This window comes from Bos indicus, chromosome 20, assembly GCF_029378745.1.
Source record: "Bos indicus isolate NIAB-ARS_2022 breed Sahiwal x Tharparkar chromosome 20, NIAB-ARS_B.indTharparkar_mat_pri_1.0, whole genome shotgun sequence".
Classification (NCBI taxonomy): domain Eukaryota; kingdom Metazoa; phylum Chordata; class Mammalia; order Artiodactyla; family Bovidae; genus Bos; species Bos indicus.
The window spans coordinates 15,270,620-15,295,269 of record NC_091779.1 but is presented as its reverse complement, the minus strand read 5'-3'; the positions used below and the strand labels follow the sequence as shown (position 1 = coordinate 15,295,269).

At 40.5% G+C, this 24,650-nt stretch overlaps 1 protein-coding gene across 4 annotated transcripts in view; it reads left to right on the top strand.

Annotated features, from left to right (window-relative positions):
- Positions 1-15,921: 15,921 nt before the first annotated feature.
- The window catches only part of RNF180 (ring finger protein 180), a 281,830-nt gene continuing 273,101 nt past the window's right edge, over positions 15,922-24,650 (top strand). The window contains exon 1 of one of the 4 annotated variants that reach the window (XM_070774633.1): positions 15,922-16,085. The gene's annotated coding sequence lies outside the window, so the exon portion shown is untranslated. Of the gene's footprint in view, positions 16,086-16,514; positions 16,629-24,650 lie in introns of those variants that run through there. The other 3 variants (XM_070774630.1, XM_070774632.1, XM_070774631.1) reach the window with 3 other exon arrangements.

Genomic DNA, 24,650 nt, shown 5'->3' with positions numbered 1-24,650 from the left:
AATTGGAAAAAAGTAAGTTGCTCTGTAGAAGGAAAAGAGGGAGGGCGGAGGGAGGGAGATGGAGAGAGAGGGGGAGGAGATTGAAATACCTAAGGAAAGAAGGGCTAGGAAAACAGCAATCATGGGGAGGTGAGTTGAGACCTGTGAAGTGGTAGGCGCAGAAAGAGGAATCCAGTGATTGTGAAGCTGGGGGCAAAGACTCAGGAAGGGACAGCCAAGTGAGCTTTTAAAAGTGATATGCCTTGTGAGGTGCAACGTGATCCCTCTGGGATCCACAAAACTACAAAGACTGCAGTGTACTTGGTTTGGTTGAATTTCTTGTGGAAACAGAGATAAGAGCTGACTGAGAAGAAGAGGGACAGTTGAACTGTAGGTTATATAGAGATTAATAAGATGCCTTAGAACCCAGCTCTGAGTATGAGTGACTGTGTTTGGAACATTGTATAGGACAATGGAGGAGATGCAGCCACGTTCTGCATACACCAGGGATATAGCAGCTGACTGTTCTGGTGTCTTTATACTGGGTACCAGAGAAGATGTACTGTAAAGCAGTAACAGGACTTTCCTAGATTTACCAAAGAGCAATAATCATGTAGCATTGGCGCACAGCATTCTCTGCTTAGTGCTTTTGCAAGTAAACATTTAAAGCATTTGGTACCTTAAAAATCTGTTATTTCTTCACTTTTATCTACTTTTTCAGCTGCCCAATTCTATCTTCTAGGTCTATCCCACCAAAAGCACACAGCAGAAATAGTAAAGACACATATACCAAGAATAAAGAAAATAGGAAGGCATAATAAGGGCAGCCAAAAATATAAAATATATGCTAAGAGTTCAGAGAACAGTCCCCGCTTGGAACGTGCTGTGCCAAATTACAGTCAGTATCCATTTATTATTTGAGGTTTCCAAACTGAGCACCTGATTAGGATTTAGCACCATCTAGTTTAATGGTCACCAGTTTGGATGAATACACAGAAAGCACATCATCAAGTTTCAGAGAGCTCAGAAGTAAAAACAGTTACTGTAACTCCAAATAATAGAATCAGTGTTTTTGATACAGGGGTAGATTTGTATCATTAAACAAAACCAATATGATAGTTATCAGCCATGTGGGTTGCCAGTTACATAGAGTTGTGTCTTTCTGAGCTGCAGGCTTATGTTTCCGTCTACCTCGTTGACCTCTTTTCTTGGAATATCTTATGCAGATCTTAAGTTTTATATATTCAGAACCAAATTCTTGCTCTTCCTCTCTAACGTATGTTTCTCTTCCAATGTTGTCTATGTTATTTGAGTGTTGCATCCAGTTAATGATGCAAATAAGAAATATAGTGCAGTCATCACAGATACCAACTTCCCTTTTCTGCCCATTTCACCTCAAGATCTCTCAACTATGAAGGTTACTCTAGTTCTACCTATAATTCCAACATTTCTCAGTAGCTTCCTAATTGGTCTTCTTGGGTTGATTCTTAACTTCTTCTAATTCATTCTCCACACCATGGCTAGATTGATATTTCCAAAACACAAATCTGACCAATTCACCCAGTTATTTGAGCTCTTCAATGGATTCTCACTGATTTGGGAACAAAGAATAAAATGGTTATCATATCCAGTGAATCTCTGTGTGATATAACGCTTTTTTATCTTGCTAGCCCAATTTTATATAACATTGTGTTATATGTGTACTCTGTACACATATATATGTGTGTATATGTGTGTTATATGTGCTCTCTGTGTACTAGTCCCAACAGTTTCTTTCTGAACTGACAAGTCACAGAGCTTTTCACAGACTTATTTGTGTGATTATTTAGTTGTCTTCTATATGAGGCTGGACCTCCCAAAAGGGTAGAAACCATTTTTGTTTGATTTACTATTAGACTCCCAGTAAGTAGCACAATATTTGACACATAGTAGATACCTATAACAGAGAAGGCAATGGCACCCCACTCCAGTACTCTAGCCTGGAAAATCCCATGGACGGAGGAGCCTGGTGGGCTGCAGCCCATGGGGTTGCTGAGGGTCGGACACGACTGAGTGACTTCAGTTTCACTTTTCACTTTCATGCATTGGAGAAGGAAATGGCAACCCACTCCAGTGTTCTTGCCTGGAGAATCCCAGGGACAGGATACCTATAAAGTATTTGTTTATGGTAAAAAAAAAAAAGATAAAAGTTAAAGGAAATACATGTTAAGGTTCTGTATTTTGCTGCAACATTAATGAGTTAGAAGAATTTGACTTTATGACAAGCTCAGTATAAACAGAGTGTTACTGTCACTAGAAAGCTACTGCAATCTTTGACTACACTAATGGACATATGTATAATGAGGTGGTCAAGGAAGATCCCCTGGAGAAGGAAATGGCAACCCACTCCAGTATTCTTGCCTGGAGATTTCTATGGATAGAGGAGACTAATGGACTACAGTCCATGGGATCGCAAAGAGTTGGACACGACTGAGTGGCTAACAAAACAAGGGAGATGAAAGCTCCTCTGTGCTCTATACTACCAGACTGTGTCTGCAGCAATATGTCTGCACTTGCTGCTCTTGCAATACTCATGTTTTCATGAGTATTACCCTTATCCTTATCCACATAATTTACCCTTATCTCTTTCAAATATCACTGCATTTCTCAGTGTTCCAACAGGAAACAGCATACTTTAAATAGAATAATGTCAAAGAAGACTCATGAACAAAGGGACTGTTTTCAAAAGTGTGGACATAAAGGAATGACAAAGGAAAGTCCAATAACCTAGAGCCCACCATGCCTAGGCCTAAAGGGACAAAAAAGGGAGTGGTTACCAGAGACAGAAGAAGAGAGAATCTTGCAAAGCCAACATCCTTGAGAGGAATCAAACTTCCAGGAGAGGGACACAGTTAACCAGAAAGTCCTCGCTAAGTGATGGCCAAGGAATAAACATCTTGACCTCACTGTCCTCCTTCCCTCTGATATCTCACTAGGATTCACAACAGTGAATCCAAACAGGGAGCCAAGAGGCAGGGAGACTGCTGATTGACTGCATATATCAGCCTCCTGAGATGGAGACTAGGTGGGATACGAGAAGAGAGCAGAACTAGGGGGTCACCAGAAGATGAGGGGCAGTCACCTCACAGTGACTCCCTGATCACTATTTTACATTGTAAACCCCCCAACCTCACCCTCAGAGTGTTCTATATCCCTTCACTGCTCTGCTTTTTTTTTTTTTCCTATAGCATGTATTACTTTCTAATATACTCTACATTTTACTTTTTTATTTGTTGTCTTTCCCAATAAGAATATAAGTTCCACAGGGCAAGGACTTATATCTGTTTTGTTCACTGCTATATCTTACGCTTAGAGACAGGTCGTGTGTTCAATGAAAAACATCTTGAGTGAATGAAAATACTAAGTCCTGGGTTCTCATTTTAAAGTCTCCTACATCTTTAAGGGGAACATCAAGTATTAGAAAAGAACACTAGGATAGTGAGAGGTGTGGTCTGCATGTGCCATAAATGGTTGAAGAGCCTGATCACACTTGGCCTAGAAAAGACATGGCAAAGGGTTGACTTCAAATCTGTAGAGTGCTAGACTTCAAAGGTTGTGCTATTAATATGTTACATCAGAGAACAGAATTTAGGGCACTGGATGAAATTTTATTAGGCAAGAAGATTTCAGGTCAACATAATAAAACATATTTGGTTAATTAGAGCTTTTTACTAACAAGGGCTTCCCTGGTGACTCAGATGGTAAAGAATCTGCCTGCAGTGCAGGAGACCTGAGTTCTGTCCCTGGGTTGGGAAGATACCCTGGAGAAGGGAATGGCTACCCATCCACTATTCTAGCCTGGAGAATTCCATGGACAGAGGAGCCTGGTGAGCTACAGTCCATGGGTTTGTATCACAGCTACTAAATTGCTCATGTGGGCACTACAGGGCACGTTTGCGATACTAAATGCTGACCTGCATTTGAAGTTGTTTGAGAGGCAAGCTCTGTTTTGGCTGGTTTTGCCAATACTGGATACTACAGTTATATTATTAATCTTTCCTTCGTTTCTAATAGTCAACAGCCAAAGTTATACCCTCTAACTTGCCTAACTTATTCCCTGTTAACTCTGAAAGATTCTATTATTGGAGATGTATGCAATTTCAATAATATACTTAAACACTAAAGCCTCATGCCCTGACTGAGCAAAACACTCTCATACAGACTTAATTTACTTGCCCTTACTTTTTTTTTCTTTCTTTCATGTTCTCATTCATTCACATAGTCACTTGAGAGAATTCTTTTCCTTAAACTGTGGATCTATTAACATATCAAAATAATATTTATTAACCGATTTTCAAAATAAACCGAGATGTCTCTATATTATCAGAAATGACACTCTAGTCAGTACTTGACATTTTGGGCCTCCAAAGACTGAGGCCAAAGTTAAAGATGGATTCTGCCTCAAGACTGATTGCATAAGACTGTGCTGAACTTTCAGGCATCTCTGATTTTTAGGGTGCCTTCCAGTCCTAAAATTCTATTATTCTGTTACTTTTCAGATAAGGAAACTGAAGTTAAGGCAGGTTAAGTCGTTTGACCAGAAATAGCACATAGCTAATGAGAGAGCCAGGCTTGGGGCTTTCATTAAAGTAACGTTTATTTGCACCATTATACATATTACAAAGGATAAAGCTATTAAATATATAGTTAAGATATCTAATATAACGGATGCAATGTGTCTAGAACTTTGTTGTATAACTGTCAAGGCAAGTCTTAAATCAAATTTTTTTTTTTGAATTATAGACATGGGCTTCTTTACTTACAGAGTACTGACAGAAAAGTTAGCAAATGAAGCTAATGGACTGCAGATGGTGATCCTTTCAGTAAAAGACAGAAGTGACAGCCACTCTGATCATGACAAAATAGGCACAGAGAAATATATAAAATAATATTCACGAGTATGAATGATGTTATTTTGGTAAATTGGTGAATTCCATGCCCACAATGCCCAAGGCTATAAAATTAAATATTAAAGTGCACTGCAGGTTTGACCTTTTGCAGGCAAGTAATAAGCTGTCTGACAGATTGAGACCTTGCTGTTGCCAAAGAGTAAGCTGGAGTGAGAAGTGTCACAATATTAAAAGGTTCTATTTGTTTGGATTCCTTTGGGAAGACAGTACATATAAATCACAAATTTTTTCTCTCCTTTCTTTTTATTCAGTTTAGTTCAGTCACTCAGTCATGTCTGACTCTTTGTAACCCCATGGACTGCAGCATGCCAGGCCTCCCTATCACAAACTCCCAGAGTTTACTCAAACTCATGTCCATTGAGTCGGTGATGCCATCCAAGCATCTCATCCTCCGTCGTCCCCTTCTCCTCTCTCAACCTTTCCTGGCATCAGGGTCTTTTCAAATAAATCAGTTCTTCGAATTAGGTGGTCAAAGTATTGGAGTTTCAGCTTCAGCATCACTCCTTCCAATGAATATTCAGGACTGATTTCCTTTAGGATGGACTGGTTGGATCTCCTTTCTGTCCAAGGGACTCTCAAGAGTCTCCTCCAACACCACAGTTCAAAAGCATCAGTTCTTCGGCATTCAGCGCTCTGTATAGTCCAATTCTCACATCCATACCTGACTACTGGAAAAACCATAGTTTTGACTAGATGGACATTTGTTGGCAAAGTAAAGTCTCTGGTTTTTAATATGCTGTCTAGGTTGGTTATAACTTTTCTTCCAATGAGCAAACGTCTTTTAATTTCATGGCTGCAATCACCATCTGTAGTGATTTTGGAGCCCAAGAAAATAAAGTCTGTCACTGTTTCCACTGTTTCCCCATCTATTTGCCATGAAGTGGTGGGACTGGATGCCATGATCTTAGTTTTCTGAATGTTGAGTTTTAAGCCAACTTTTTCACTCTCCTCTTTTACTTTCATCAAGAGGCTCTTTAGTTTTTCTTCGCTTTCTGCCATAAGGGTGGTGTCATCTGCATATCTGGGGTTACTGATTTTCTCCTGGTACACTTGATCCCAGCTTGTGCTTCATCCAGCCCAGTGTTTCTAATAATGTACTCTGTATATACGTTGAATAAGCAGAGTGACAATATACACCCTTGACGTACTCCTTTCCCTATTTGGAACCAATCTGTTGTTCCATGTCCAGTTCTAACTGTTTCTTCTTGACCTGCATACAGATTTCTCAAGAGGCAGGTCAGGAGGTCTGGTATTCCCCTCTCTTTCAGAATTTTCCACAGTTTGTTGTGATTCACATAATCAAAGGCTTTGGCATAGTCAATAAAGCAGAAATAAATGTTTTTCTGGAACTCTTTTGATTTTTTGAATATCCAACGGATGTTGGCAATTTGATCTCTGGTTCCTTTCCCTTTGCTAAAACCAGCTTGAACATCTGGAAGTCCATGGTTTACCTACGGTTGAAGCCTGGCTTGGAGAATTTTGAGTGTTACTTTCCTAGAGTGTGAGATGAGTGCAATTGTGTGGTAGTTTGAGAATTCTTTGGCATTGCCTTTCTTAGGGATTGGAATGAAAACTGACCTTTTCCAGTCCTGTGGCCACTGCTGAGTTTTCCAAATTTGCTGGCATATTGAGTGCAGCCCTTTCACAGCATTATCTTTTAGGATTGGAAATATCTCAACTGGAATTCCATCACCTCCACTAGCTTTGTTTGTAGTGATGCTTTCTAAGGCCCACTTGACTTCACATTCCAGGATGTCTGGCTCTAGGTGAGTGATCACACCATCATGGTTATCTGTGACATGAAGATTTTTTTTGCATAGTTCTTCTGTGTATATTTGCCACCTATTCTTAATATCTTCTGCTTCTGTTAGGTCCATACCATTTCTGTTCTTTATTGTGCCCATCTTTGCATGAAATGTTCCTTTGATATCTCTAATATTCTTGAAGATATCTCTAGTCTTTCCCATTCTACTGTCTTCCTCTCTTTCTTTGCATTGATCACTGAGGAAGGCTTTCTTATCTCTCCTTGTTATTCTTTGGAATTCTGCATTCAGATGGATATATCTTTCCTTTTCTGCTTTGCCTTTTGCTTCTCTTCTTTTCACAGCTACTTGTACTTCTTTTGATTACTCCCTGCTGCTGCTGCTAAGTCGCTTCAGTCATGTCCGACTCTGTGCAATCCCATAGATGGCAGCCCACCAGGCTCCTCCATCCATGGGATTTTCCAGGCAAGAGTACTAGAGTGGGCTGCCATTGCCTTCTCCTTATTACTCCTTAAAAAATAACAATTGTCTTCACAGCCAATTTCATTGAAATGATTAATCCAAACAACTAACATTTGGAATGAGTCCCATAACAACATCTGTAAATGGAATGTGTATGTAACCTCTTTGACTAGTAATATTCTCAATGTTAGATTAATTAACTGATTGTACAAAATTTCTTTGAATCATTAACTTAGAAAAGATAACTCTAACGGAAGGGACAGCCAACTCAAATTCATTGGGAAATTACTTCAATAATCTGAAAGGAACTACTTAAATGAAAAGCTAGTGTTAAAATATGTGTGAGTGTGCTTAGTCACTTAGTCATATTCAACTCTTTGTGACCACATGGACTGCACCCACCTGGTTCCTCTGTCCATGGAATTTTCCATGTAAGAATACTGGAGTGGGTAGCCATTTCCTTCTCCAGGAGATCTTCCTGACCCAGGGATCAAACCTGTGTCTCCTGCATTGTGGGCAGCTTCTTTACCATCTTGAGTCACCAGAAAAGTTAAAATGTGTATTTTAGCTTCAGCATAAGAAGCATCAGAAGAAAAGAGAAAGACAAAAGAGAAAGGGAAATATATAGCCAACTGAATGCAGAGTTCCAGAGAACAACAAGGAGAGATAAGAAAGCCTTCTTAAGTGAACAGTGCAAAGAAATAGAGGAAAACAATAGAATGGGAAAGATTAGAGATTTCTTCAAGAAAATTAGATACCAAGGGAATATTTCATACAAAAATGAGCACAATGAAGGATTGAAACAGCAAGGACCTAACAGAAGCAGAAGAAATTAAGAAGAGGTGGTGAGAATACACAGAAGAACTATCCAAAAAAAGCTCTTAATGACCAGCATGACCATGATGTTGTGGTCATTCATCTAGAGCCAGGCATTTGGCTTTAGAAACTATTACTACAAACAAAGCTAGTGGAAGTAATAGAATTCCAAGTGAGCTATTTAAAATACTAAAAGATGATGCTGTTTAAGTGTTGCATCAATATATCATCAAATTTGGAAAACTCGGCCATGGCCACTGGATTGGAAAAGGTCAGTTTTCATTGCAATCCCACAGAAAGACAATGCCAAAGAATGTTCAAACTACTATACAAGTGTGCTCATCTTCACATGTTAGGAAGGTAACACTCAAAGTCCTTCAAACTGGGCTTCAGCAGTATGTGAACCAAGAACTTCCAGATTTTATTATTTCTCTTGATAATCGTAACAACTGACTAAGACATATCATTTAAGATAAACCACTTGTGTAGTTGGTCACCACTTTTATGACTCTGCTTTAAAGTCATATCTTGCCCAAGATCATGCAGTTGAAAAATCATGAATCTCAAATCTTCTGTAATATTTTCATAACATCATGATTTTCTTTGAACAGTCTTTCCTCTTAGGTGTTTTATAAATTGGAAAATTACCATAACTGGTAGAATATATTCTGCCTTGATTTTTATTAATACTAACATTAATCATTTCATTAGGTATTTTATTATGACATATATTTATATAACTTATTATATAGCCATATTACATATACTTATAACTAATAATAATAATAAATCAGTAAACTCCTGAACTGGTGCAGTGAAAGTGCTGCACTCAATATGCCAGCAAATTTGGAAAACTCAGCAGTGGCCACAGGACTGGAAGAGGTCAGTTTTCATTCCAATCCCTAAGAAAGGCAATGCCAAAGAATGCTCAAACTACTGCACAATTGCACTCATCTCACACGCTAGCAAAGTAATGTTCAAAATTCTCCAAGCCAGGCTACAACAATATGTGAACTGCGAACTTCCAGATGTTCAAGCTGGATTTAGAAAAGGCAGAGGAACCAGAGATCAAATTGCCAACATCCGTTGGATATTCAAAAAAGCAAGAGAGTTCCAGAAAAACATCTATTTCTGCTTTACTATGCCAAAGCCTTTGACTGTGTGGATCACAATAAACTGTGGAAAATTCTTCAAGAGATGGGAATACCAGACCTCCTGACCTGTCTCTTGAGAAATGCAGGTCAGGAAGCAACAGTTAGAACTGGCATGGAACAACAAACTGGTTCCAAATAGGAAAAGGAGTACATCAAGGCTGTATATTGTCACTCTGCTTATTTAACTTATATGCAGAGTACATCATGAGAAATGCTGGGCTGGATGAAGCACAAGCTGGAATCAAAATTGCTGGGAGAAATATTAATAACCTCAGATATGCAGATGATACCACCCTTATGGCAGAAAGTGAAGAGGAACTAAAAAGCCTCTTGATGAAAGTGAAAGAGGAGAGTGAAAAAGTTGGCTTAAAATCAACATTCAGAAAACGAAGATCATGGCATCCGGTCCCATCACTTCATGGCAAATAGATGGGGAAACAATGGAAACAGTGGCTGACTTTATTTTTTGGGGCTCCAAAATCACTGCAGATGGTGACTGCAGCCATGAAATAAAAAGATGCTCACTCCTTGGAAGAAAAGTTATGGCCAACCTAGATAGCATATTAAAAAGCAGAGATATTACTTTACCAACAAAGGTCCATCTCATCAAGGCTATGGTTTTTTCCAATAGTCATGTATGGCTGTGAGAGTTGGACTGTGAAGAAAGCTGAGCACTGAAGAATTGATGCTTTTGAACTGTGGTGTTGGGGAAGACTCTTGAGAGTCCCTTGGACTGCAAGGAGATAAAATCAGTCCCTCCTAAAGGAAATCAGTCCTGAATATTCATTGGAAGGAGTGACGATGAAGCTGAAACTCTAACACTTTGGCCACCTGATATGAAGAGCTGACTCATTTGAAAAGACCCTGATGCTGGGAAAGATTGAGGGCAGGAGAAGGGGATGACAGAAGATGAGATGGTTGGATGGCATCACCGACTCAATGGACATGAGTTTGCGTAAACTGGAGTTGGTGATGGACAGGGAGGCCTGGCATGCTGCAGTCCTTGAGGTCACAAAGAGTCAGACATGACTGAGTGACTGAACTGAACTGAATATTTGTATAATTTATTATATAGCCATATTACATATACTTATAACTAATAATAATAAACCAGTAAACTCCTGCACTTCACTGCTCTTACTTACTAATCTCTAGAAACACTGCCCTTCTCAATGACTCTAGCACTAATCTCATAACTTGACTAGTGCAGGAACATTCACAGACATACTTTACTTTTCTGGTCTTATTGCATCTCTGCCCAATCTGGCCCCAAGAATTGACATTTCTACCATTCTTTTATGATTCTTTCTTTCCTTTAATCCTTCTCCTTTAGTCATGTTCATTTTCCCAAACCAGAACCTCACATAAATTACATTATTGCACATCATTTGTTCTTCTTCCTGGGGTGCTAAACATCCCACAGAAACTACATACAGATTTCTACCATCATTCAAGGCTCAGCTGGGGTTTCTCTGAGGTTCAGTAATCGTTCACTCTGTGTTTGATTAACTACACTCATCACTTATAATGTACATCTTTTATTTTTGTCTGCCCAAATATCCATTTCTGTGTTCTGATAACAGCACATGACATTCTTTTGAGGAACTATGCCTTTCCCACTTTCAGTCTATGTGGTCTGAGTAAGAAAATTGATTCCCCCCAACAACACATCCCAACACACACACACAGAGTTTTATGGGTGAACAAATAGTAGTCAATTGGCCAATCTGCTTGTTATCTCCTTCTAGCCACAGTAATTAATGGGGATGGGCATGCAATCCAGGTCTTTATGTGCTAAGTCACTTCAGTTGTGTCCGACTCTTTTTGACCCTATGGACTTTGGCCCGCTAGTCTCCTCTGTCTATGGGATTCTACAGGCAAGAATACTGGAGTGGGTTGTCATGCCCTCCTCCAATCCAGGTCTATATACTAAGACTCAGTTCCAGAATCTTGCTGCAACTCTTGGGAAAGAAGTGTTCCTTTTCCACCGTGTTTGCTAACTTTGTAACTGCTAACAGTTACAGTTGAATTTAATCCTAGCATCCCTGGTGGCCAATCTTGTTATGATATAGACTGTTCTTGCCTAAAAATAAAGCCAACACAGAACCAAAAATAGAGGCCAAAGATGGAGATATTCTGCCCGTAGAATCATTTGATCAGTTAGATCCGAATGTGTGTGCTCAGTTGTTCATTTGTGTCTGACTCTTTGTGACCCCATATAAGCAGTAGCCTGCAGGCTCCTCTGTCCATGGGATTCTCCAGGCAAGAATACTGGAATGGATTGCCATTTCCTCCTCCAGAGGATATTCTCCAACTAGGGATTGAATGTGAATCTCTTGCGTCTACTGCAGGCAAATTCTCTACCACTGAGCCCCATGGGAATCCCAGAGGTACATAAAACTATAATAGACTTATTCTTATGAAATAGTGAATATTTCCCCAGGGCCAACTAGAGTTGGATTTCTGTCATTTCACTGAAATGAGTCCTAACTAATTATTACTCTACAGAAACTATTTTCTTAAATGTTGTCAAATAATAATAACTGTTATTTATTATTAACTATGTGCCATATATTTTAAGCACTTTAATGGGTAAAAGCAGAAAAATCTCCTACTTCTATAATCTTATTATCTTCTACTTAGAGATAAAGAAACTAAGACACAGAAAGAAAGAAAATTTTCCTAAGGTTTTATGATTATAAGCAATAGAGTTGGGAATCAAGCCAGGGCACTATGATTCCTGAGCCCCACATCTGAGCTATTATATTATGTTGCCTAGTGGGTCAGCTAACCCAGTCAAACTCCTTAGATTCTGCTACATTTGGCACTATCTGTTTTCTTCACGCTGTCATGGAAAGCAAAGGCTTTTAGAATAGGTTAGGTCTACCAGGATAATCCAGGATAGCCTCCATATTTGCGGTCATAACTCTGTATCAGCAAAGTCTCTTTTACTGTGAAATGCAAGGCTTCAGGGATAGGATGTGGATTTTTTCTGGTGGCCATTCCAACCAAGTTGTCTTGGGTGTAACCTTCATCTGTCTCCTCTAACAGACCACTTACCTCACCTCTTTGTAGTGGAGGGGCAAGTTTTTCAATTGTTTTCTGAGAAAGAATGCATGAAAAGAATGCTTAAAACTTTGCATACTGAAAATGTCTTTTTTTTATAACCTTAATTAACTTCTGGATTGGAAATAAGTTTCTCTCAGAATTTGTCTTTACTTATGCTTCTTCAAAAATTCCAATGCCATTCTGATTTCTAAATCTCTGTAAATGATCTCTTTTTTTCCTCCCTCAGTTCAGTTCAGTTCAGTTCAGTCGCTCAGTCGTGTCTGACTGTTTGCGACCCCATGAATCGCAGCACGCCAGGCCTCCTTGTCCATCAACAACTCCTGGAGTTCACTCAGACTCACGTCCATCAAGTCAGTGATGCCATCCAGCCATTTCATCCTCTGTCATCCCCTTCTCCTCTTGCCCCCAATCCCCCCCAGCATCAGAGTCTTTTCCAATGAGTCAACTCTTCGCATGAGGTGGCCAAAGTACTGGAGTTTCAGCTTTAGCATCATTCCTTCCAAAGAAATCCCAGGGCTGATCTCCTTCAGAATGGACTGGTTGGATCTCCTTGCAGTCCAAGGGACTCTCAAGAGTCTTCTCCAACACCACAGTTCAAAAGCATCGATTCTTCGGCACTCAGCCTTCTTCACAGTCCAACTCTCACATCCATACATGACCACTGGAAAAACCATAGCCTTGACTAGACAGGCCTTTGTTGGCAAAGTAACGTCTCTGCTTTTCAATGTGCTATCTAGGTTGGTCATAACTTTCCTTCCAAGGAGTAAGCGTCTTTTAATTTCATGGCTGCAGTCACCATCTGTAGTGATTTTGGAGCCCAGAAAAATAAAGTCTGACACTGTTTCCACTGTTTCCCCATCTATTTCCCATGAAGTGGTGGGACCGGATGCCATGATCTTCGTTTTCTGAATGATGAGCCTTAAGCCAACTTTTTCACTTTCCTCTTTCACTTTCATCAAGAGGCTTTTTAGTTCCTCTTCACTTTCTGCCATAAGGTTGGTGTCATCTGCATATCTGAAGTTATTGATATTTCTCCTGGCAATCTTGATTCCAGCTTGTGTTTCTTCCAGTCCAGTGTTTCTCATGATGTACTCTGCATATAAGTTAAATAAGCAGGGTGACAATATACAGCCTTGACGTACTCCTTTTCCTATTTGGAACCAGTCTGTTGTTCCATGTCCAGTTCTAACTGTTGCTTCCTGACCTGCACACAGATTTCTCAAGAGGCAGGTCAGGTGGTCTGGTATTCCCATCTCTTGAAGAATTTTCCACAGTTTATTGTGATCCACACAGTCAAAGGCTTTGGCATAGTCAATAAAGCAGAAATAGATGTTTTTCTGGAACTCTCTTGCTTTTTCCATGATCCAGCAGATGTTGGCAATTTGATCTCTGGTTCCTCTGCCTTTTCTAAATCCAGCTTGAACATCAGGAAGTTCACGGTTCACATATTGCTGAAGCCTGGCTTGGAGAATTTTGAGCATTACTTTACTAGAATGTGAGATGAGTGCAATTGTGCGGTAGTTTGAGCATTCTTTGGCATTGCCTTTCTTTGGGATTGGAATGAAAACTGACCTTTTCCAGCCCTGTGGCACTGTGGAGTTTTCCAAATTTGCTGGCAGATTGAGTGCGGCACTTTCACAGCATCATCTTTCAGGATTTGAAGTAGCTCTACTGGAATTCCATCACCTCCACTAGCTTTGTTCGTAATGATGCTTCCTAAGGCCCACTTGACTTCACATTCCAGGATGTCTGGCTCTAGATGAGTGATCACACCATCATGATTATCTGGGTCGTGAAGATCTTTCTTGTACAGTTCTGTGTATTCTTGCCACCTCTTCTTAATATCTTCTGCTTCTGTTAGGTCCATACCATTTCTATCCTTTATCGAGCCCATCTTTGCATGAAATGTTCCCTTGGTATCTCTTTTCCTCCCTGGAACCTATTAAAATCTTTTCCCAGAACCATGTCCTTTGAAATTTCATAATAGTACACTTTGACATAGGTAATTTTTATTTATTAATCTGAGAACTTTTGTCCTATTGCCTCTCAGTGCTAAAAACTATTGTCCTGATTTTCTTCAAAAATTATTTCTTTTGTTTGCTTTATTTCTATAAGATATCTGACCTTTCCTTGCTTACTTGCTCTGCTCAGAACCTGTAGTACAATGTCCAATAAAAGTAGCAAGAGTGGACACATTTTTTCCTATCCTTGATCTTATGTGAAATTATTCATTCTTTTACCAGTGATTATGATGTTAGCTTCCTTTTTTTTTTTTTAATTTTAAAAATCAGATTGTGGATGTCCTTTATCAGATTGAGGGTGTTCTCCTCCTACCTAGTTGAGTGTTTTTAGTCATGAAAAAGAGCTAGGTTTTGTCAAGTGCTTTTTCTTCAACTATTGAGATGATCCTGTGGTTTTTGTCCCTTTTTTTAAAAAAAAAGAAAGTGTATTACATCCATAATTCATTTTATGCTAAACCACCCTTGCACTTACTAGCCAAATCCCTCTTGTTCATGTTGTAAAATGCTTTTTCTACGTTGCTGGATTTGGTTTGCTAGGTTTTTTGTTGTAGATTTCTGTATTAATATTCAAAAGGTCTGTAGTTTACTTTTCCTATCATGTGTTTGTGTGGTTTTGTTGTTTATTATCGGAGAAGGCAAATGGCACCCCACTCCAGCACTCTTGCCTGGAAAATCCCATGGATGGAGGAGCCTGATGCGCTGCAGTCCATGGGGTCGCTAAGGGTCATTTCATTTCATCAGAGTTTCACTTGGGAAATCACTGCATATTGTGTAAGTCAGTAGAGTGCTTGCCTACTAAGAAGTAGGAGATGCGGGTTCCATCCCTGAGTTGGGAAAATCCCCTGGAGAACAAAATGGCAACCCACTCACTCCAGTATTCTTGCCTGAAATTGTAGCCTGGCAGGCTACAGTCCAAGGAGTCGCAAAGAGATGAATGGGATTGAGCGTGCACGAAATTCTTGGAACAAGACTCTAAAGAAACCACATGGGCAAATGGCGATTTCTGTATCTAGCAGAGAAAGCTGTGCAGTCTTTTGAGGTCCTCCCACTCAGCTTCCTTCCCCTTCCTGAAGCAACCTAATAAAACTTGCTTTTTTATATTCCAAACCTTACTCACAGTCTTTTGATCACCTATTTTCATTGCTCTGAATCCAGAGTTCACAACCTGCTGACAAGTCCACCTTTACCAAGCGAGTCCTCCAGTTCCCTGACTAAGCACTTTTGATTTACCTCCTGTCATCAACTCACCTACCAGCTGTAATTCATCAAGAAAGGAATCAAAAACCCTTTGGTAGTTAATCCCAGGTGTACTCCGACGGCACCTTCGGCATAAGGTAAGCAACTAGGACAGTGACATCAGAAGGGAAAAGTAAACTCAGAGTGGCGGTGCCTTAGAGTCTAGGTGTGGAGAAGCATCTGGGGATATGAGTGGATCTCAGCTGGTAATGAGCCCAGCAGGTGGGCTCAGAGCTCCGAACTGTGGGTGAGGCCGCGGCAGAAGCAGGCACGGCAACTTCTGATGCTCTGGTAAAGGGATGACCAGAAAGCCCAACTTTCCCACGGTGCCGCCGGACGGGCGCAGCTGGCGCTGCTCGCCAGGCTGCGCGGGGTCAGGACGGGGCGCCGCCCACGCGCCGCTCGGGCCGGAACCCGCCGAGGTGGGTGCGCCGAGCCGGAGGCAGCGGGGAGCGCTGGGGCGCCGATACCGAGGCCGCGGGCTCCGGGCCGCCGGCGCAGCTCGAGCGCTTTCCGCGGGGTTTGGCTCCTGTCGCTTCCCGTCTCGCCGAACCGGCATCGCCGCCGCGGGAGCCGCCGCCGAGAGTCCTCAGAACCGGGCTGCGGGCGGCCGGGCGCCCCGGGAAGCGGACGCAGGTGAGGGTCGGCGGTTGGGAGCCCGGCGGGGCGCGGCCGCCCGAGGGGCCGGCGTCGGCCCGACCGGGCGCGGCCCTGCCCTGCCTTGCCCGGCCGCGGCGGCTCGGGCCCCGGGCTCGCGCCGGGCGGACGCGCCGCGGGCTGGACTGCGCTGGCCCGGCCGCCTCCCGCCCCGGCCTCAGGTGATGCGGTGGCGGTTTAACTTTCGCACCTGAGGCTCCCGGGGCGGCGGCGGCGGCCTCGGGGCGCGAGCCGGCGGGAGGGCGGAATTACACGGGGTCTGGAAGCGCGAGGCGGGCGGCGCCGGGGGCGTGCGGGGAGGGCCGCGGGGCCGGCGCGGGCCGCCCTCCAGGTGGGAGTTGGGGAACCGCGTGCGGTTTCCTCTGAGCTCGTGGGGAGAGTCGCATACACCCCCCTTCCACGGCCCGTTCCCTTCGCCCAGATCCACTTTCTTTTGTCTGGTCCATTTCGGTATCGGCGTCTCAGCTGCTTTTGTTGCAGCCGCGGGTCCGGAGGGTTCAGACTTGTTGTCAGAGGTCGTGGGTAAGCTCTGAAATGCAGCGGGGCGGAGGTGGGGGGAGAGGGTCCCTAGGATGGAGAAGATTTGTCATTAGTGTCCTAATTAGCACTAACATGTCACCGCATTCTTTTCGAGATAGGACGTACTCAGTATTTTTGTAGAATCGAATAGTTTTAAGTGTACACGGGAGAGCATTCATTAGTAATTTCAAAGGCGCATTGTGTGGGCAGGTTACTATTAAATTACCCATTTTATAGACCAGACAGCTGAGGCACCCACGAGGAAAAGAGATTACATCAAAAACAAGCCGTCAGCCCTTGTGGGAACTGGGGTTAGAACTTGTCTGAGAGTTGTTCTCAGTACACTCAACCTCAAACAAAATTTAGCGCTGAGAGTCCCCCTAATTCGCATATTTTTATTTATTCATTAATTACCAAAACCTTTCTTAAAAATAGACTTGAGTTCTTTCATATTTCTAAAGTAGTACCCCTAAAAGTGATACTTAAATGACTAGAGTCATTCCATTTTTTGAATAGGATCACTGGAATCGTAGTAAGGATGAATTTTTTTTTTTTTTTTTTTTGTCTTTCCTCTGTCAAACTGTTAATTTCCTATGTGAATCCACTGGGAGCTCAGTTGTACCTAGTGATTAACATAGCAGAGACTCGAAATGTTTATTTAATGGATAAGTGGAATGGTAGTATGCCTGAGCAGTAAGTTTTCTTTTCTCCTACAAAAGAATTAAACATTTAGAAGAATAATTATTTTAATAATTTCAATGAAAATTAACTTGTAATCAGGTGCATATTATGTTGTCCTTTCTCTCCAGTGCTGTCAACAATGCACCCCTTTCCCTACTTTTAACTGATTTTGCCAACAGATCTTTTATTGCCCCATTTTTTTCCTCTGTTACATTTATATGTTTGGTTTTTCAAAGTGAAGATTTTTTTTCTTTTAAAATTCAAAGAAAGTAGTCTTAAAAAAAAAAAAAAAACAAGCTTTTTTCTCTTTAATGAAATAGACTTAACTAGGCTTTTATGAGTATATCTGAGGATAGACACCTGCTTCTTTAATTAGTAATTCCTGTATGTCAAGCAGGAGTTCCTCTAGGCAAGTATCCAACGAATTAATAATAATATATCCCTGTAATATTTTATGAGGCATCTACCTCGTATAATGCCTTTTTATCAACAGAATAAAGCTAAACAAATTCAGTTAAATTTTGCTAACTACATAGCACATTTTAGGGCACAGTTCGCCCAGACTTAATTAGTGACTCATGGAATAAACACTAACAATTCTCTTTCCCTTGCACCATCTTCGCTCAGCAACTGGAAAGAAAAAGAACTGTAATCTATCTTTTCTCTCAGAAGGGATATTTAGAGAATTAATGAAGTAATGTCTGGAGAATATTTTAATCTCCTTGGAAGAAAGCTGCTTTGTGACTTCAAAGTGTGACTATAGGGTCATGAAACACTGCCACTGCCCCTCAAATGCTGTCATTTATGTTTTTAGAGTGGTCATTCCAGGTAGTTACTTTAGGAGGCTAGATGTTTATTTAAAAAGTGCTGCTGCTATTTAGTTATTTTAAATATTTGAAAAATTTAGTCAATTTTACAAGCGACATAAAAGTATGATTTTAGAATCTTTTATAAATACTTGTTTTTTGTTTGTATTTTTGTAATCCAAAACTATGTAGCTCAGTTTGAACATCTTTTATTTGCTAAACTTGGCAGAATGATTTCTGCATGGTTGCAAAACAGCCCTGCCTTCAAGATTTTACTGCTCTTAAGGATATTTAAACAGTTATCATGAAGGCTATGAAGACAACTGTGAAAGGTGTCTTAAAAATCGTTTTAATTAATGGCAGCATTATTAGAAAGTGTTTGTAACCTTCTCAGAGTGACTACTCTGTAATGGACACTGCTTGCTTGTAGGCTTGTATACATTTGTAATGCGATGGTGGTGTAGCCACTAAGCCGAATCCCGGGGAGCGGACAAGGATATCTGTTTCATGTTTAACATGAATTTTTTTTTCTCACTTTGGAAGGTTCATATTTCATTTTTAAGATCTCATCAAAATTCCCTGCATCAGAACAGCTCAAATAAGTAGGCAGTCCCCAGTAAAATGGTGACATAAAAATGCCCATATTAAAAACATCTTCTTTTGGCCCTAGTATGCAATAATGTGTACAAAAATGTTATATTAACCAAATAATATTATATTAATCAAACTAAGTGGTACAGTAAACGTTAACCATGTAATTAACAAGGTGTTTTATTGTTTTCCTTGATTTAAGAAAATGAGGAAATTAAAGATGGTAAGTCTTTTAAAATACTTACCAATAGACTTATCAATCTTACCAGCTTAGAAAATTAGAGATATTGCATTTTTTTCTTAATAAATTTCTCTGTAGCAAGCAGAAATATTAGAAATTATTCTGTTAATGATGGAACTACCTTTAAGTTCTGTAATCTCTTTCCCTGATTAGTTCACTGATAGTCTGACAGGTGGAAACCTTGGAAACAAGCAGTAGGTCATTAGCCGAGATTTTAACAGCAACTTCAAAACATCGTTCATAAAATAGCTGAGATAAGAATGAGGCTTATTCTGATTGACAATTTCCTGGCCTATTCAGAAAACTGTTAAATTTTTTTTCCCCCTAAGGGGCCAGAGTTGAAATACAAACACCAATTTAGACAGCATGAAATGAATAGTATATATATAAGTGGGCTCTTCTGTGATCCCATGGACTGTAGCCCACCTAGCTCTGTCCATGGGATTTTCCAGGCAGGAATACTGGAGTGGGTTAGCATTTCCTTCTCCAGTGGATCTTCCCAACTCAGGGATCAAACCCGCATCTCCTGCATTGGCAGGCAGACTCTTTACCCTGAGTCACCTAGGAAGCCCACTAGTCTCCTGAAAGATATATAAATTATAGAATTAGTATTTTTGTGTAGCTTCACTTGTCTGACTTAGAACTAGCTAAGGCTGTAGAGTCCTAAATAAAGCTTGCTATATGCTCTAGTCTGGTATTATACTTTTTGCTCACCCAACAACCATAACGTTTCCCATTTAGTGTTTTGGTTTATATTATTTTCCTTACTCAAGATGCCCATTCCTCTCCACTCTACTTGCTAATGCTATCTAAATTCTCCCTGTGCTTTAGGACCCAGCTGGAATACTTTTTTTCCAGAAACCCTTCCCTGACTCCCCAGTTCTTATTTTTTAGTTCACCATGTCTGTTTGTTAATTACTCCTTGTTTTTTTATTATTTCTTCTATTTTGGCCTTGAATTTGTTTTTCTTTAATTTTTATTATAGTTGCTTTACAATGTTGTGTTAGTTTCTGTTGTACAGCAAAGTGAATCAGTTCTACATATATCTCCTCTCTTTTAGATTCTTTCCATCACCAGGAAAGAATCTTTCCAGGTCATTACAGAGTATGGAGAGTTCCCAATACAGTAGGTTCCTATTATCTATTTTATGTACAGTAGGGTGTATATGTCAATCCCAGTCTTTCAATTTATCCCCCCCACCAGTTTTTCCCCTTGGTAACTAGAAGTTTGTTTTCCACATCTGTGACTCTTTTTCTGTTTCATAAATAAATTTGTTTGTACCTTTTTTTTTTTTTAAAGATTCCACATATAAGTGATAGCAGATGATACTTGTCTTTGTCTTTGACTTCCCTCAGTATGACAATCTCTGGGTCCGTCCATGTCACTGCAAATGGCATTATTTCATTCTGGTTTTTTTTTTTTTTTTTTTTTTTGAGTGTATCAAAGTTTTACTCATTGAAACCAAAAAAGGTTTTTTGTTCATTTTTATTGGAGTGTAGTTAATTTACAATGTTGTGTTAGTTTCTGCTGTGCAGCAAACTGAATCAGTTATACATATATCCCCTCTGTTTTTTAGGTTTCCTTCGCATTTAGGTCGCCACAGAGCATTGAGTAGAGTTCCCTGTACTACATACTAGGTTCTCATTAGTTTTCTGTTTTCTGCATTGTAGTGTGTATATGTCAGTCCCAATCTCCCAATTCATCCCACCCCCATTTCCTCCTTTGGTATTCATAATTTGTTCTCTGCATCTGTGTCTCTATTTCTGTTTTGCAGATAAGTGCATCTGTACCGTTTTGGTAGAGTCCACATATGTGTGTTAACATACTATGTTTGTTTTTCTCTTTCTGACTTCTCTCGTATGACAGTCTCTGCTGCTGCTGCTGCTGAGTCGCTTCAGTCGTGTCCGACTCTGTTCGACCCCATAGACGGCAGCCCACCAGGCTCCCCCGTCCCTGGGATTCTCCAGGCAAGAACACTGGAGTGGGTTGCCATATCCTTCTCCAATGCATGAAAGTGAAAAGTGAAAGTGAAGTAGCTCAGTTGTGTCCGACTCTTCGCAACCCAGTGGACTGCAGCCTACCAGGCTCCTCCGTCCATGGGATTTGCCAGGCAAGAGTACTGGAGTGGGGTGCCATCGCCTTCTCCACCATGTCTCTGTAAATGGCACTATTTTGTTCATTTTTATGTCTGAGTGGTATTCCATTGTATATAGGTACCACAGCTTCTTTATGCATTCACCCTTTGATGGACATCTAGGTTGCTTCCATGTCCTGGCTGTAGTAAATAGTGCTACAATGTATATTAGGGTACATGTATTTTTTCAGGTTATCGTTTTCTCCAGATATATGCCCAGGAGTGGGATTGAATTTGTTTTCCACCTAGGTTTTTTTTTTTTTTTTTTTTCCTTTCCCCTCAAAGGTACAAGTGTGTGTTAGTCGCTCAGTTGTGTCTGACTCTTCGCAATCCCATCGACTGTAGCTTGCCAGGCTTCTCTGTCCATGGGATTCTCCAGGCAAGAATACTAAGAATACTGGAGTGGGTTGCCATTTCCTTCTCCAGGGGATCTTCCTGATCCAGGGATCGAACCCTGGTCTATCACACTGCAGGCAGATTCTTTACTATCTGAGCTACCAGGGAACAGATCATATATTCAGTATATATTTTCCTCAATCATGTACAGCACCTGTAATGCTGTATACTAGCTGGAAATATTAAGCTTGTAAGGTTATATCTACCAAAAAGCATTCTGCTTAGAGACAGGGTAAAATATCTTCATGCTTTATAATTGTGTCAGTCAGTGTTCCGGTAGAAAATATGTAGCAAACTCAAAATGGAGTGATTTTAAAAGTGTGCCTGGGGTAAAATAAACCAACAATGGATGGTGAAGCATCTCAGGACTAACAGTAATGAGAACTATTATCATCCCTAGGCCTAAAGGAGTGAGAGAATAGGATCATGACTAAAACCCAGAGAGGGTAGCTATATGGGGGAGGCTGCCTGGCTAGACCTCTGGCCTTTCTGAGATTGAGAGGCGTGGAGGAGTAAATACCCCTCTTCACTCCTTTCTAGCCCTCTGATTTCCAGGTGATGCTTCCCACTGGCAAATTTAGCTGGAATGCCGAAGGTGGGAGGGGGAGAGGGAGTATTCTTGTAGGTCAAAAGTCGGCCTCCTGGGAATTAGAGCACAGTAGACTAGGTGAAAAATACCTCTGGAGTGTGGATGAGAGAGGACAAAGGATATCCAGAGCTGGAATCACATTATCTGGAGTGGGTGTTTTCATTACAGTTACATAAGCCTTTTTGTGCTTTCTCTATTTCATAAAAGACAAGCATGTTTGTTTCTAGCCTAATTCAGTTTTATGATTGATGTATGATTTATGACACTTTTTGATGGATGTATTTCATAAGAACCGCTGTCCCTCTTTTATGGTTTAGCTAATATATTGTTATGCATGTTTTCTCATGAGAGAAAATATTTCTCATCTGTGAGAAATGAAACAATGAAAATCCGTTTCATTTTTTCTTATTTTGTGTTTTGCTTGTAAGGTAGCCAGGTGGGAGACATAGAGCTGTCTACGTAGCCACTGGGAAAACTGCCCTTTCATGATGCTAATCACGTGATTGGTCTGAATTGGTGGTGGTTGCTCATTTTCTTTTGTGCCATTTTCGTAGATCAGTGGTTGTCAGTCTTGGTGTATGTGATTCTCACTGCAGATACTCTGATTCAAGCAGGTTTAAGATAAATCTTGAACATGTGTTCTTTTAAAAAGGCTTCATATATTTCAGATGCACAGATGTGAGAATCACTCGCACAGGTAGTCATTTTGGTCATAGATTCCCCCACACTTTAATGTATATGTAGCACTCTTTAGTATAATAATTAAGCCTCCAATAGAAAGCCATTTTTAGTTTATGTACTCTTCAAAACAAATGTTTTTGATTTTTTCACATTGAGAAGTTTTCATGATATAAGATGCAAAACGTGACTTCCATATTATTAAAGCAAATAAGTTTAAATTTTTTAAAGATATAAAAACATTTAAATATTAACATACAGTATAGAAAATAGTATAATAAACACCCATGTTCCCACCATGTAACCTTATAAAGTGTTAACATTTTATTTTTTCAGATTTTTTAAAGAAAAAAATACAGGTAAAATTTAAGCCCCCTTAGATACCTTTCTGGAGAAGGCGATGGCACCCCACTCCAGTATTCTTGCCTGGAAAATCCCATGGGCAGAGGAGCCTGGTAGGCTGCAGTCCATGGGGTCACATAGAGTCGGACACGACTGAAGTGACTTAGCAGTAGCAGCAGCAGATACCTTTCTAGAGATTGCTGCTGCTGCTGCTAAGTCGCTTCAGTCGTGTCCGACTCTGTGCGACCCCATAGACGGCAGCCCACCAGGCTCCCCTGTCCCTGGGATTCTCCAGGCAAGAACACTGGAGTGGGTTGCCATTTCCTTCTCCAGTGCATGAAAGTGAAAAGTGAAAGTGAAGTAGCTCAGTCCTGTCCGACTCTTTGCGACCCCATGGACTGCAGCCTACCAGGCTCCTCTGCCCATGGGATTTTCCAGGCAAGAATACTGGAGTGGGGTGCCATTGCCTTCTTTACCATTATCCTAAACTTGGTATTTATCATTCCTTTACTGATACATGTGTATGTAGCTTTTATACTTTTGCTACATATTCATGTATCAGTAAAGAAACTATAACATGGTTGCACATGCTTTTTTGTTTTGTTTTGTAGCTGTTCCGAATGTAGGATAAGTAAGTGCATCAGATTTCTGGAAACATTTAAAGAAGGCAAGCTAAACCATGCATACATACTTTAGGAGATTCTAAGGACATCACTGAATGGGAAGACAGAAGAAAACTAGTGTAGCATGGCTGTTTCAGGATTATAAACCAAATCTTCATCTTAGTACAGCATCTAAGTATCATTGAATTCTAGGGAGATCCATGCTGAAGGACTATTTAGAACAGCTATCTGCAGATACATTTGCTGCCAGACAGTGGTAAATTTGTAGGACAAGAGAATAAATGATAGCAAATTGGGTACATTGGGTACATGATCTAGATCCCGTAATTACAAAAAGCAGGGAGTAAGCAAAGGCAAATCAAACGTAAAAGTAAAATACACTAAAATTCATGTGGTTGGATAGAAGTGTATGTAGTTTTTTGAGGACTCTGTTAATTTATTTGGCCCTGATTTATTTTTAGAATGACTCAAGAAGAGTATTTCTGATGTCACCCAAAAGCTGATCAAGACAATGTAGATCCTGAAACTTAGAGCTTCCATACCCTACCCCCTGCTTTTCTTAACTGTAATCAGCTCAGATACTAGCAGATAGGTGAGGGCAGCCAATGATTTCATTGACTCCTCTGTTCTGGTAAATGACTTTCTAGAGAGCAGTTACCCCCATCCCGACTTTGAACTCTCTGTAAGGGCTTCAGTCTTCCTCATTCCTCTTGTCCTTCAAGATGTCAAGAGTCTAGAAAATAGGAACTTCCTCTTCATAAAATGATAGACATACTTTGGGAAATTAGTTTACTCTCTAGGCCTTCGTTTCCTCATTTATGAAACAATTAACAATCCCTATATCACAGGAATGTCCTGATGGTTAAAGGAGCTAGTGCTATTTAATAATCACTGTATTCAAGAGTAGTAGTTAGTATTTAAAATAATTCCAACCCCTTGAATTT